This window comes from Eretmochelys imbricata, chromosome 1 (genome assembly GCF_965152235.1).
Source record: "Eretmochelys imbricata isolate rEreImb1 chromosome 1, rEreImb1.hap1, whole genome shotgun sequence".
In the NCBI taxonomy this organism is placed as follows: domain Eukaryota; kingdom Metazoa; phylum Chordata; order Testudines; family Cheloniidae; genus Eretmochelys; species Eretmochelys imbricata.
Genome location: NC_135572.1, coordinates 122,686,082 through 122,699,336, shown reverse-complemented (window position 1 = coordinate 122,699,336; position 13,255 = coordinate 122,686,082). Strand labels below are relative to the sequence as shown.

General features: G+C 42.2%; 1 protein-coding gene across 1 annotated transcript in view; it reads right to left on the bottom strand.

Annotated features, from left to right (window-relative positions):
* The window catches only part of GABRA5 (gamma-aminobutyric acid type A receptor subunit alpha5), a 79,587-nt gene that overhangs the window by 40,677 nt on the left and 25,655 nt on the right, over positions 1-13,255 (bottom strand). The gene's annotated exons all lie outside the window — the stretch shown is intronic.

Sequence of the window (13,255 nt, the reverse complement as noted above, 5' to 3'; positions counted from 1 at the left end):
ACTGTGGTATCTGCGTGCTGACAGAACATACTCTATATGGGGTCTTCCATTGATGGGCCTATCTTCCATGAATTTATCTAGTTCTTTTTTTAACCCTGTTATAGTTTTAGCCTTCACAGCATCCCCTGTCAGTCATACACATGGCCTTTTGTTCAGCCAGCCCCCTTCAATACAATACACTAGTGCATTACCAGGGTGGTCCGTGTATCTGACTGTCTGACAATAGTTTTTGGGGAAACAATCACACTACCAGCCCATGTACCACTGCCTGGAAGTTCTAGAGATGTAGTTCCTGCAAGAGCTTTTTGCAGGTGGAGAGGTCAAGGGGGTTAGGGTAAAAGAAGTTTAACACTCTCTGATCCATCCACTGCATTGGTACTGTGAGGGGACTGAGACGGTGTAGAATGAGGAGAATGGCAATGTGGGGGAGAAGAGGAACAGGTGTGCAAGGGGAAGAAAGGAAGATGGAAAACAGAGGGGACTCATAATTAGGGCCCTACCAAATTCCTGGTCATGAAAAACATGTCACAGACCATGAAATCTGGTCTCCCCCTGTGAAATCTGGTCTTTTGTGTGCTTTTACCCTATACCATACAGATTTCACAGGGGAGACTGGAGTTTCTCAAATGGGGGTCCTGACCCAAAAGGGAGTTGCAGGGGCTCACAAGGTTATTTTAGGGGCGTTGTGGTATTGCCACCCTTACTCCTGCACTGACTTCAGATCAGGGCAGCTGGAGAACACCAGCTGTTGGCCGGGCACCCAGCTCTGATGGCAGCACCCTGCCAGCAGCAGCGCAGACGTAAGGGTGGCAATACAACACCATGCCGCCCTTACTTCTGTGCTGCTGCCTGCAGAGCTAGGTGGCCAAAGAGCGGTGGCTGCTGACGCGGGCCCAGCTCTGCAGGCAGCAGCGCAGAAGTCAGGGTGGCAATGCCCTACCATGCCGTCCTTACTTCTGCGCTGCTGCTGGCAGCAGCACTGCCTTCAGAGCTGGGCTCCCAGCCAGCCGTCACCGCTCTCCAGCAGCAGCGCAGCAGTAAGGGTAGCAGTACCACAACCCCCCCTACAATGACCTTGTGACCCCCCCACAACTCCTTTTTGGCTCAGGACCCCTACAATTACAACACTGTGAAATTTCAGATTTAAATAGCGGAAATCATGAAATTTATGATTTTTAAAATCCTATGCCCATGAAATTGACCAAAATGGATCATAAATTTGGTAGGGCCCTACACAGAATAGAGATGGTAAGGTAACAACAGCAGTAAAGCAAGAGAGAATATCCAGCTTGATAGAAATGATACACCATTTCCCAATCACAGACAGGAAATGCTGCTTCTAAGATGTGGTAAGAGCAATAGGTGAGGTTCGAGTCACCTGCCCTGAGGCAAGGAAGTTTAAAAAAACCCTCAAAACCCAGAAAATAAAATAGAGGGGAAGGGAAACAGGCTTCGAGAGTATGTCTACAGCTATCAACCCAATCCAGCAAAATGTTTAAGCACATTTTGAACATTAAGCATGTATGTACTTTGTGGGAGTGGGGCCTGTATAAGAAGGACCCCAGCTTTCCCATACTCACAAGTTTTGGACTCAGACCTCCAACAAATTGACTTTTTTCTCTTGGTAACTCTCCTTCCTCTTTCTCTTTCATCTCTTCACAGTTAGATCCCAGATAGCTTCTATGCCAGACTCTAGAAGCCCTAAAAGCTCTGGGTCAAGCTAGATGTTGTACTGAGTGAGTTTCAACAAAAGCATTTCCTCCCCACCTGTTCTGCAATTGTAATTCTATAACCATCACATGTAGAACCATTATTATCTCCAAGGAGAATCATGCACCCACAGGAACAGAGCATACCACATCCCCATAGGCAATAAAATGTGTTCTCCTGATAATTGGTCAGACCCATATATTCACTCTGTTTCTAATAAACCTCTCTCTCTGGGTCTGTAATTATAACTGTAATATCTACAGAGAGTGAACTGTAGTCAGTCCTATGTTTTGGCAAATTCCATACGTTTAACCCAAACGTATTGGTCCCAGTGACCTAAAGTCTACGAGGCGGAAGGAGCTGTAGTGGGAAAGTTGCCTGCCACACTCCCAACGTAAAAGGGACCCAGAGCTGTCTGGCACAGTTCAGGCTTGCTGACTCAATTAACCTTTGTCTTGCCTCTCCTTCCACGCAGCCTAGAACTAGATCTCTCCCGAGCCCAGTGGCTACCTCAGAGAAGGAGAGAGATGCAAACACTGCCCGCCTTTCTCCAAGGGCAAATCCTTCTGGGTTACAACTTCAATCTGCTGCACCAGCAGGAGCGGATCTAGCCAAATAGCTATTCTAGAGGAGAAATTAATGCATGCCGAGGTTGGCTGCTAGGACATCAGTCTTGGCAGTAGCTGTATCCAGGCTCCAGTCCAGTACTTCTCTCTCTGGCTTCCTTTTTAAAAGTCATTCAAAATAACAGGGAGGGATAACAATCAAAGTGGCCACGCTTCCACATGTTTTGTTCTCTATGTCAAGCAAATACTTCCACAAATGAAATTTCTTTGATGTGTTCACAGGACAGCACCTTACTCCAAATGTTGTAATATACCTGATCTACTTATTTCAGTTCCCCATCTGTCTTTTTATTTAGAACACTTTTCATCTATAGAGCTCAAAGGATGGTAGGTATCATTATTTCCATTTTAGAGCTAGGTAGGCTTGGAAGGATTAGGTTTTTATCAGTAGATGTTAATTCCCTGTACACACACAAACTGACAAATATTCCCATTGAAATTTACATATAGTAAGAAAAATACTGCTTGAGAACTTATTAGAGGTTGATTTAAGGATATTTACTTTGTACATTTTGATATGATGTTGACAATTTGTGTTTTTAACAGTTATCAAACTTTAACTTTTTGAATCGCAACAGCTACGGTCATTAATTATTTTCTTCCCTCCACCTGCCCACACATGTTTTGTGACACTCCACCCATAATTTCTCACAACTGTGAAATTTTAAATCAATTAAAAATTGGAAAATAAATGCTTCAAAATAAACTGACCACGGTCAAACTTATTTAAAAAAATCAAATTCTGCCAAATTTCCCTACAGATAGGGAAATTGAGGCACAGGTCACCCATTATCAAACAAGAGGGATCAGGGGCAGAGCTGGGACTGGACCTCAGCTCCCTGCACTTCAAGCACAATGCCATATCCAGTGGCACGTGCTACTTCTCCTCTAAAGTAACAGTTACATAAAATAAAAAAAGAGACGACAAGACCCCTACATGTCTATATTTTTAAGGAAAGACATATTGGACTCTGATCCATGTATGGTATTAGAACTTGGGCACCACTTAGTGAAACTGCAAGAGAATTTCATATTAGAAACTGACTTCTTGTGCTGGTCTTAAAATAACTGCTTGAGGCCTGGATCCTATAAGGTGCTGAGCATGCTCTCCCTGAGCCCGCAAAGCACTATTAGGGCCACAGCGCTCAGCAGCTTGCAGGGTAGAGCCCTGAATGCCCGGTGCATAGAACTTCTCTAGTTCCTCCGACTAATGGTTTCTGTGTCAAATCAGTGCTGCTTGATGTCTGCTTTCCTTCAGTTTCAGAGGAAAACACCAGTCACTCAATGAAGTTGACTGGAATTAAAATCCTCCAAGTCTCTTTAAATGAAAAGTTGACATTTATATGTAATTTAATTTTGAAGGATATGATTGTGCCTTTAGGGCACAGGCTTACATTGGGGCTATGTGGAGCTGCATGGCCCCAGGGCCAGGCATAATCATAGAATATCAGGGTTGGAAGGGACCTTAGGAGGTCATAATCCCTCACCAAGCTTCCTTATCCTAGCAGGCAGTGCACAAACTGCTCTGTCTTTTAGGGTAGTGCATGGTGCAGTCTGCTATCCCTAATGTTTGAGTGGTGGAAGGCACCGTTGTCTCATCTCTTCCCTTGGGGGCTCTGTGGACCTCTAAGGGTTCAAGGAAGGAAGAAGCCCCAGTACACAGAGACTGTAACCATCCCTGACCCCCACATGCAGTGTTAGGTGCTGTGCACCTTCTCCTGTGCATTTGTATAAAAGTTCTATCCCTAAACAATAAACTGAAATATCCCAATAATTTATTCTCAGATGTGTTATTCATAACATTGCATAGCTAATACATTTTAAATTTTAAAATGCTTACTGGATGATGTCATAATAACCTGTTACAAAATCCTTATCATTTACTGGGTACTTTATGCCATTAATTACAACATATAATTGGTGCATAATAGGGCTGGGCAATATGGATGAGCAATGGCTTTGAAATATTACACATTTTCACCACATTGTTCTGCATTGTTCTGGTCCCCTCAAATATTAACTCTTCACTAAAGTATGAGGGTCCAAAAAAGATGTGCTCAAAAAATGCACTTGTAACTCAGAACAATGTGTTTCTACAGAAAGCAGCATGGCAGCCATCTTTGTCAATTCTGTAGAGAACTTGGTGGGGACACACACACACACTTGCTTCTGGAAACGCGTTGCAAATAGGGCAGAGACAGAAGATGACAGGAATGTGCAGAATTCACCAATGTTCCACACCCAGATGTGGTCGACAAATTTATACTTGGTCTTCACCTTCAAACATCACCTGGAAGAAGCAGGACGCATCTGAAGTCCTGTCTCCTTCCAGACACACACCTTCAGCAAGCAAAAATTCCACTCAGCTCACATACGCATTGCATGCATGCACAGTGCTAGTAGAACACTGGTTGGTCAATATTAAAGAACTCTTAGCTTTAGTAAAAAGTTAGGGCTTGAATATCCTTTTACACACACCAGTTTTACACAGTTCACTACAATGGAGTGACTCCTGGTTTACAGTGACGTAAGGGAGAGGAAAAATAGGCCTTTTATGTGCATGAATGGAACAGGGTTTTGTTAAACCTTTAGAACAAAGTCCATTCAATTGGATTTTAATAGGACCAACAAAACACGTCTGACCTAGGGACTGTCCCCAACTCAAACATCTCCCTGGTTGTGCTGAGGCACAGGAATTATTAAAAATAAAGTTCGAAAAAATATTATGAGAGCAAGCGTGTGGAGGGTTGTTTTGTTTTACTACCTTTGTACTCAAAAGCCCACTGAATTATTTTTAGTCAAACTTTTGATAAATAAGAATAACTCTTGGGCATTGACCGGACATGGAATATTTCTGTCCAAAAAGTGAAAGTTTGACAAAACTGAAAGCAACTGAAAAAACCCCAAACCCTTTAGAATGGAAGGATGACATCAATGGAACAAAGATTTCACCCAGTGTGTGTAAGAAACTTCAGCAATAGCTGCTGTTGTGTTACCGTCTGTAATCCTTAGTGGTTTTATAGTGTTTTACCTGTTCAAAGTGCTGCACAAATATTAAGTAACTAAAGAGAAGGTGTAACCCATCTTAGTTTCTGGGGGGGGGGAGTAATATTTATTAACCATTTATTATTAATAAATCTATAAATAGTACCTGACAGTTTTGCCAATCTGTATTATGTACTTCATTAAAATTTTCATAATGTTGCTATTGATGTTAAATTCCAGCAAAAAATATTCTACAGCAACAAAAATACATACATGGCAATTCAAACTGCAAGATTTCACAAAGTCAGGAAAAGTCTTCAGAGAAAAATCCACATTTGGAGCATTGAGAATTAAGCATTAGTCCTTTGTTAAAATTTGGCAGATTCTTTTGTGTAGCTGTACCATTTTCACTGGACTGAGAGCAAACTATTTTCAAGTCACAGATGCAGTGAGCGATTAGTGATCTTTGAGACCTATAGATTCACATTCTAAATTCAGCGTGGGCTCCAGAAGGGATGAATCCCACCCCAGCAGTCCCACAGGTGCTTGGGACCCAGGAGTTCAGGAAGTCCTGAGAGAGCCATCACTTGCCATAGGGCGCAGTCAGGGTACAAGAGATTCCCAACTTTCTATTTCTGGTTGACTGAGCAGGGAGAGGAGGAGCCACAGGGTATGCCCAAGAAGAAAGAACACAACCAGAAGTTGAGGAACGCTGTCAAATAGCTACCGTCTCTGCAGGGAGCTAATGCTGCTGCTAAGGAGTGGGAAAAGCAATTGAAGGTTCCTTGGAAAGTGTGTGCCTGCTGCCTTGCCCTTCCAAAATCCCTTCCAGAAAGGCATCTGCCGCTGCCAGCCGTGAGAGATGCAAGTATGGGAAGGCAGCCACCTGCATCAAGGTGGTGTAGATGGTGGCAGGAACCTCTTATACCAGCCAGCAGCCTTCAAACTGGAAAGTATCAGGCACAAGGTTTCAAAACTGCCTCCCCACTCTGTAAGGCCAGTTGCTATTCTTTGTTAAACTAGGCTGGCGGTGTTTGCTTGAAACTCATCTCACCCCATTTTTGCAGCTATTGATCCTGCTTGGAAAAGGTCAAGTGGACTTTGCTGGCTCGCTCATTACACCACATAGGTTAAAAAGTCATGGGTGAGGCTCTCTGAGGGGACAGGTTTTAGGTATTGGTAGAACAGTCTGTGAAAGGGACTTTAGGAGGAAAGTCGGGGAAAAGGTTTGAACTGAACTTTTTAAATTAACCTTAGAACTGATTTCCTCGTCTCCCCCCAACCAGTGAAGCCAAACCCTGGGAAAGTTGTGAGTTTGGACTCTGTAGCATGTGGACTGGGTTTCATTTTGTTTTTAAGGGACAGCCGGGAAAATTGTTTCCTCACAACCACAGGGAGGAAAAATCCCTCTAGGGATATGATAATGAAAAATAAGTGAAACAATGTTAAGCAAATCCAATTTTCCCATAAGAATTAATGTAAATGGGGGGGGGTGTTAGATTCCAGGGACATTTTTTTCGCCAAACAAAAGACTATATATACACACACACACACACACACACACACACATATACACAGTGTACGTTTTAAACAAATAATTTAATACTGTACACAGCAATGATGATTGTGAAGCTTGGCTGAGGTGGTGAAGTCAGAGGGTGGAAGGGGGTGGGATATTTCCCAGGGAATGCCTTACTGCTAAATGGTGAACTAGCATTCGGCTGAGTCCTCAAGGGTTAACACGTTGTTGTTAATGTAGCCTCACACTCTACAAGGCAGCAGGAATGGATGGGGGGGAGTCAGCATGGCAGAGAGAGACAGAGACACACACCGTATATGTGTATGTGTGTGTGTGCGTTTGTGAGAGAGAGAGAGAGAGAGGGAGAGGGAGAGACAGAGACACACTGTGTGTGTGTGTGTGAGAGAGAGAGAGACGCACATTGCTCCTTTAAGTATGCTGACCCCACTCTAAGTACACTGCCTTTTAAAGTAGATCAGCAAATTGCGACAGCAGCTGCTGCCAGCAAGCTCCCTCCGTCCTGAGCCCTGTTGTGTCCCGCCCCGCCCGCCACTCTGTGGAGGTGGGGTAAAGGAGTGGGGGGAGGGGGACATCCTGACATTAGCATACACACATCCCGCGCACAGCAAGCGGGAGGCTTGGGGAGCAGCTCCAAGGCAGAGGGCAGGAGCAGCAGAGGGCAGTGGTGGGAGGGACAGCTGAATTGCCCGGCAAATTGATAGCCTGCTGGCTGGCTGCCATACAGGGGACTTAGGGTAGAGATGAGCTGATGTGGGGCTGCCGGTCCACCCTGGTTCCAAGCCCCCACCAGCTAGCTCCAAAGGGCTGCTCTTCCTGCAAGCAGTGAAGAAAGCAGGCAGCTGCCAAACAATGTTATAAGGGAGCATTGCACAACTTTAAATGAGCATGTTCCCTAATTGATCAGCAACGTAACAACGTTAACCAGGACGATGTTAAGTGAGGAGTTACTGTAATCTGTGCACAGAGGGGATGGTGCGTGATTTAACACTGTAAAGCTGTCTTAAGGCATGGATAAACACTTAGTCACTATACAGATGGCTGAAAGAGTTATGCTAAGGTGATGAAGTCCAGAAACTTGCCTCTGACTGGCTGTGTGAGTTGTCTGCAATGTGGATCATGGAGGGGGAGAGGAAATGTAAACATTACTGGTAGTTCTGATGCTGCATCACTCAGGATGCCCCAGCTATTCAGCCTGAATCACACTGGGTGGCATTCACCTCTGTCTTGGCTGTGTGACAAAAGCGCGAAGACAAGGTCTAGCTTTATGGGCTTAAGTGGCGCATAGTCTTTGTCCTGGCCTTGTGTTCACAGGGAATTTCACCCATTGTGTTTCTTATCTGCATTCATTTTATGTGTTGATCTCCCACTGGAAGTGAGCATAGTCTAGTGGTTAAAATCTCTAACTTCTGGTTCATTTCTGGCACTTAACTATTCTGTGCAGAATACTCCTGCGGTCCTACCTCACAGCTGTGTTGAGGCTCTAATTCATTAATAGTTGTATGTCTACATAGAGTGCTTTGAAAACCTCAGATGGAAAGAGCGATACAAGTTGCAAAGTATTCTAATTACTGATATTATTGTGAGTTTCGTTCTGCACAGTAGGCAATTCAGACCTGTAGTATAGATTAAAGGAGATTTTTATCATAACTGAGCCAAATCCTTAACCCAGTTTATGCTGACGTTATGGATACATACTCCCTTTAGACTTCCTAAACCATGCACAACACTGACTTGAGTTGGCCTGGTGTGGAAAGGATGGGGAAAGGAAACCATATCCATGCTTTGGCAATAGCTACCCAGTAGTGGGGACCTCAAGCAAGTAATCTCCCCAACCATGGAATGCTTTTGTATATCCTGAATACCGCTCTCCTCCTGCTGGTCTGGAGAGAGTTACTGGGACTCTAGGACAGGAGTAAAGTTTTGAGAAACAAGGAGGAAGGAAGGGACAAGTGACAGGTCCCTTCAATGTTCTTAAAAACCAAACAAATGATCTTGAGCTTTTGTGGGCATCTCTCTTCCATTGCCCAGCTGCTGGGGTGGTGGTGGGATACTTTATCTGGCGGGGCCCCATTTCAGTTTCCTAGTCAAGGCTGAGAGCACCGTTTTCAGCTGACTCCCTTCATTCTGCAACCTTTATTACATTACTTTTCTCTATACATAATAGCAATTGAAGACTGTTTAGTTTATGTCCATTTAGTCTTTACATGGAAAGTGTTTAATACAATCTGTAAGCATTGAATAAAATAATAGCTGATCTTTTTATGAGCTTCTCATACAAACATCTCAGTGCTTTTTCTCTTTGCTGCCCTCTCCCACCCCAAAGGCCATTAAACTCTCCCATCCTTCAGATCTCTTCTCTGCCAGGACTTCTTTAAGAAAATAGCCAATTAATTATGGCTGGGTTGAGGAGCAGTTGGGAAAGGTGGTGTGAATAAATAAATCTCCAAATATGTACAAAAACGTACATATATATGACTTCATCAACCCGTCATCCCCCCCAAACCTTCATGTGTCACCAGACTTAGACTGTAATCTCCAGGGCAGCAAATGTCTTCAAATATCATTGAACACAATGAGGTCCATTGGTGGCATGCTAATATAAATGTTAAAAAGAAAAATTATCAGTAAGGAAATTATAATAACTTTACACTCTTGCATAAGGTTGTCCTGTGGGTTCTTCTATGCCTCTTCGAAAAGCATATAGCAATTATTGATAAAATCAGGCTAGCTGGTTTCCAACAGATGCAGCCTTGAATTTGTTTCTACTAACTATTCTAGAACATAAACTATGACAGTTTAGCTTCCTTACACCAACAACTATTTACACCAAGCTTTTCTTATCTACCTCACACTTATGTTCCCACCTCCTTGGCTACCAGTTATCAAATCCACCGCTCTTCTGAATGTCTTTGAGGTTCCTGAAGCTTTTTGGATGCCAGGAAGGAATTGAACTGAGTAACTATTTCGGGGCAGGGGTAGGGGGAATTTGAAACATACTCTCATTTGGAAAGATATTTGTTTACCTATTGATATTTTAAAGACTTGTGATCAACTTCTTGAAACAGGGGCATTTTTTTGTGGATGCTTGTTTTTTAGTTTCTGAAACCACAGGAAGCTTCTGACCACAACTCTGGGAGTGATACTTGAAGTGCCACAGTGGGTGGGGTTTGCTGTTGCAGTGAAATAGCTCTCAGATCGTTACTCACACAATGAACAGTCATTAAACAATTTGCTGCATCATTTTACCTCCTATTCCTAGTACAGTCAGAGCTTCCAAGGTGGCAGAAGCATGCACAGCTAAATGCATCCCTGGCAGAACTCCTGCTAACTTCTGATGACTTCAGTGCTGAAATTCGGACAGTCAGTTTATATGACATATAACATGATTATACATATATATATATATGAGCATATATATGCCATTAACATGATTTAAGAAGGATGTCAGGGTCAAATAATGACTTCATTTAAAGTGTATTAATTTGTATATTAAGTTAATTATTCAAATCCAGACTCTACCTTCCTATTAGCTCTGTAGACCTCTAGAATTTGGTTTTATTTAAGCAGGTTGATGACAGCCTTCACACTTAATGAAAGATCTACTGATATGCTCCTGCTTTTTTAAGAGTGAAGTTCCAGATTCAAATGTCTTCTATGTTTCCAATGTCAGAGCACCCTAAGAAGTGGTGTTTGAACAAAAGCAAGTAAAATTAGAGAGAAATAAATTTATTTATGTTATATCTGAAATAGGTGGAGGCAGAGAGATTATTCTGGGTTTAAATTAATGCTGACCTCAGCAGGAACAAATGATGATTTTTAAGATGTATAGTTAATGGAAAGTTTGGGATGGAGAAGAGAAGGAGGTCACACATAATTTCCCACATCTTCTTGCTAAATCATAGACCCAAAATCTAACACCTGGAAATATGATGAGAAAGGGTGACTAGAGTATATAAAACAATGAACAGATTATATGGAGAAATAAGACAAACTATAAACTTTGGCCGAACAATTTAACATTAATATCCATAAACCATCACCGCTTAAATCAGCCTCTACCACATGACTAATGGATAGCTAATGTAATGGTGATTTTTAAAAAAAAAATGGCTCTGGAGATGAACAGGGCAATTACAGGTTGGTAAACCTAATGTCAGTACCAGGCAAACTGGATGAAACTATATTAAAGAATAGAATTATCAGACACGTCAGTTAACACGATTTGTTGGGAAAGAGTCAACACAACTTTTGTAAAGGCAAATCGTGCCTCACCAATCTATTCTTGTTGAGGGAGTCAACAAGCATGTGGACAAGGGTGATCCAATGGATATAGTGTACTTGGACTTTCAGAAAGCCTTTAACAAGGTCCCTCACCAAAGGCTCTCCAACAAACTTAGCAGTCATGGACTAAGAGGGGAAGTCCTCTCATGGACCAATAACTGGTTAAAAGATAGGAAACAAAGGGTAGGAATAAATGGTGAGTTTTCACAACGGAGAGATAAATAACAGGATTCCCCAAGGATCTGTACTGGGACCTGTACAGTTCAACACATTAATACATGATTTGGAAAACAGGGTGAACAGTGAGATGGCAAAATTTGCAGATGATACAAAATTACTCAAGATAGTTAAGTCCAAAGCAGAATGCAAAGAGTTACAAAGGGGTCCCACTAAAGTGGGTGACTGAGCAAGAAAATGGCACATGAAATTAATTGTTAATAAGTGCAAATAGGAAAAAATAATCCCAACTCTACATACAAAATGATGGGGGTCTAAATTAGCGGTTACCACACAAGAAGAGATCTCAGAGTCATGGTGGGTATTTCTCTGAAAACATCTGCTCCATGTGCAGTGGCAATCAAAAAGGCTAATGGTATGTTAGGAACCATTAGGAAAGGGATGGGTAAAAAGACAGAAAAATATCATAATGTCACTATATAAATCCATGATAAGCCCACACCTAGAATATCTGTACTGTTCTGGTCACCCGATCTCAAAAAAGATATATTAGAATTGGAAAAGGTACAGAGAAGGGCAACAAAAATGATTATGGGTATGGAACTGCTTCCATATAAAGAGAGATTAAAAAGACAATAGAGGCCTGTAAAGTCATGAATGGCATGAAGAAAGTGAATAGGGAGTGCTATTTACCCGTTCACATAGCACAAGAACCAAGGGTCACTGATAAAATTAATAGGCAACAGGTTTAAAACAAACATAAGGAAGTATTTCTTCACACAATGCACATTTCACCTGTGGAACTCATTGTCAGCAGATTTTGTGAAGGCCAAAAGTATAACTGGCTTCAAAAAAAGAATTAGATAAGTTCATGGAGGATAGGTCCATCAATGGCTATTAGTCAAGATGGTCAAAGATGAAAAGCCTATGCTCTGGGTGTTCCTAAATCTCTGACTACCCAAAGCTGGGACTGGACAACAGGGGATGGATTGCTCCTTAATTGCCATGTTCTGTTCATTCTCTCTGAAGCATCTGGCACTGGCCACTGTTGGAAGACAGGATACTAGACTAGGTGGACCACTGGTCTCACTCAGTATGGCCATTCATATGTTCTTATATTCCCAGGGGCATCCACTCCAGATTCCTGACCTGAATAACCAAAGAAGAGAGCACCCCCAGGAAATTCTCCCTAGGTTTTACATTGAGCCTAGTGACTATGTGAGAGTTTAATGAGTGCAGTGCAATAGAACTCATAGTTGTATATCTATCTAACAAATCTTAGTACTATTATTTAAGAAGCACAGAATAAGTAGGGATACTAGACATTTTTGAAGTATAAACATCTAAGAGAGATGTGAATTATTTTGCTTGGTTGTTGGGAGTATAGTTTTTAAGTAATGGGATGAAATTAAGAAAAGGAAAGTTGGGCTGAATATTAAGAAAAAAAATTCCTTAAAGTGAGATCTCCAAGGAAAATGTTTTGAGACCCATCACTTGAAACTTTGCTAGAGTAGAGTAGACAAGTTACTAGAAACCAGACTGAAGGAAACAGCTGGTCACAGGAAGAGGCTATGAATTAGACAATTCATGTGGACTTTTCCATCTCTAATTATTATATTGGGTGCTAGCAAGAGACTCTGCTATAGCAACTTCTTAGATAATTCACTGGGAGTCTGGTTTTCAGCACAAACATAAATGTCCTTTGGATAAAGTTATTGGCAGTTAGAAAGATGGTTATAATTTCAGGTAATGAACTGGACTAGGGAGCCCATTCTAGCGATTGAGCTCTCCAGTCAAAAGACAAAGATTAGGCAGCCATGCAGAAGGGTGATGGAAACCAGCACTCATCACACATGGTCAGTCAGAAGAACTGTCGGGGAGGGAAAGACACTGTGGGGACTACTCTTTCCCAAAAAGAACGTCTTTAAGCCAACAA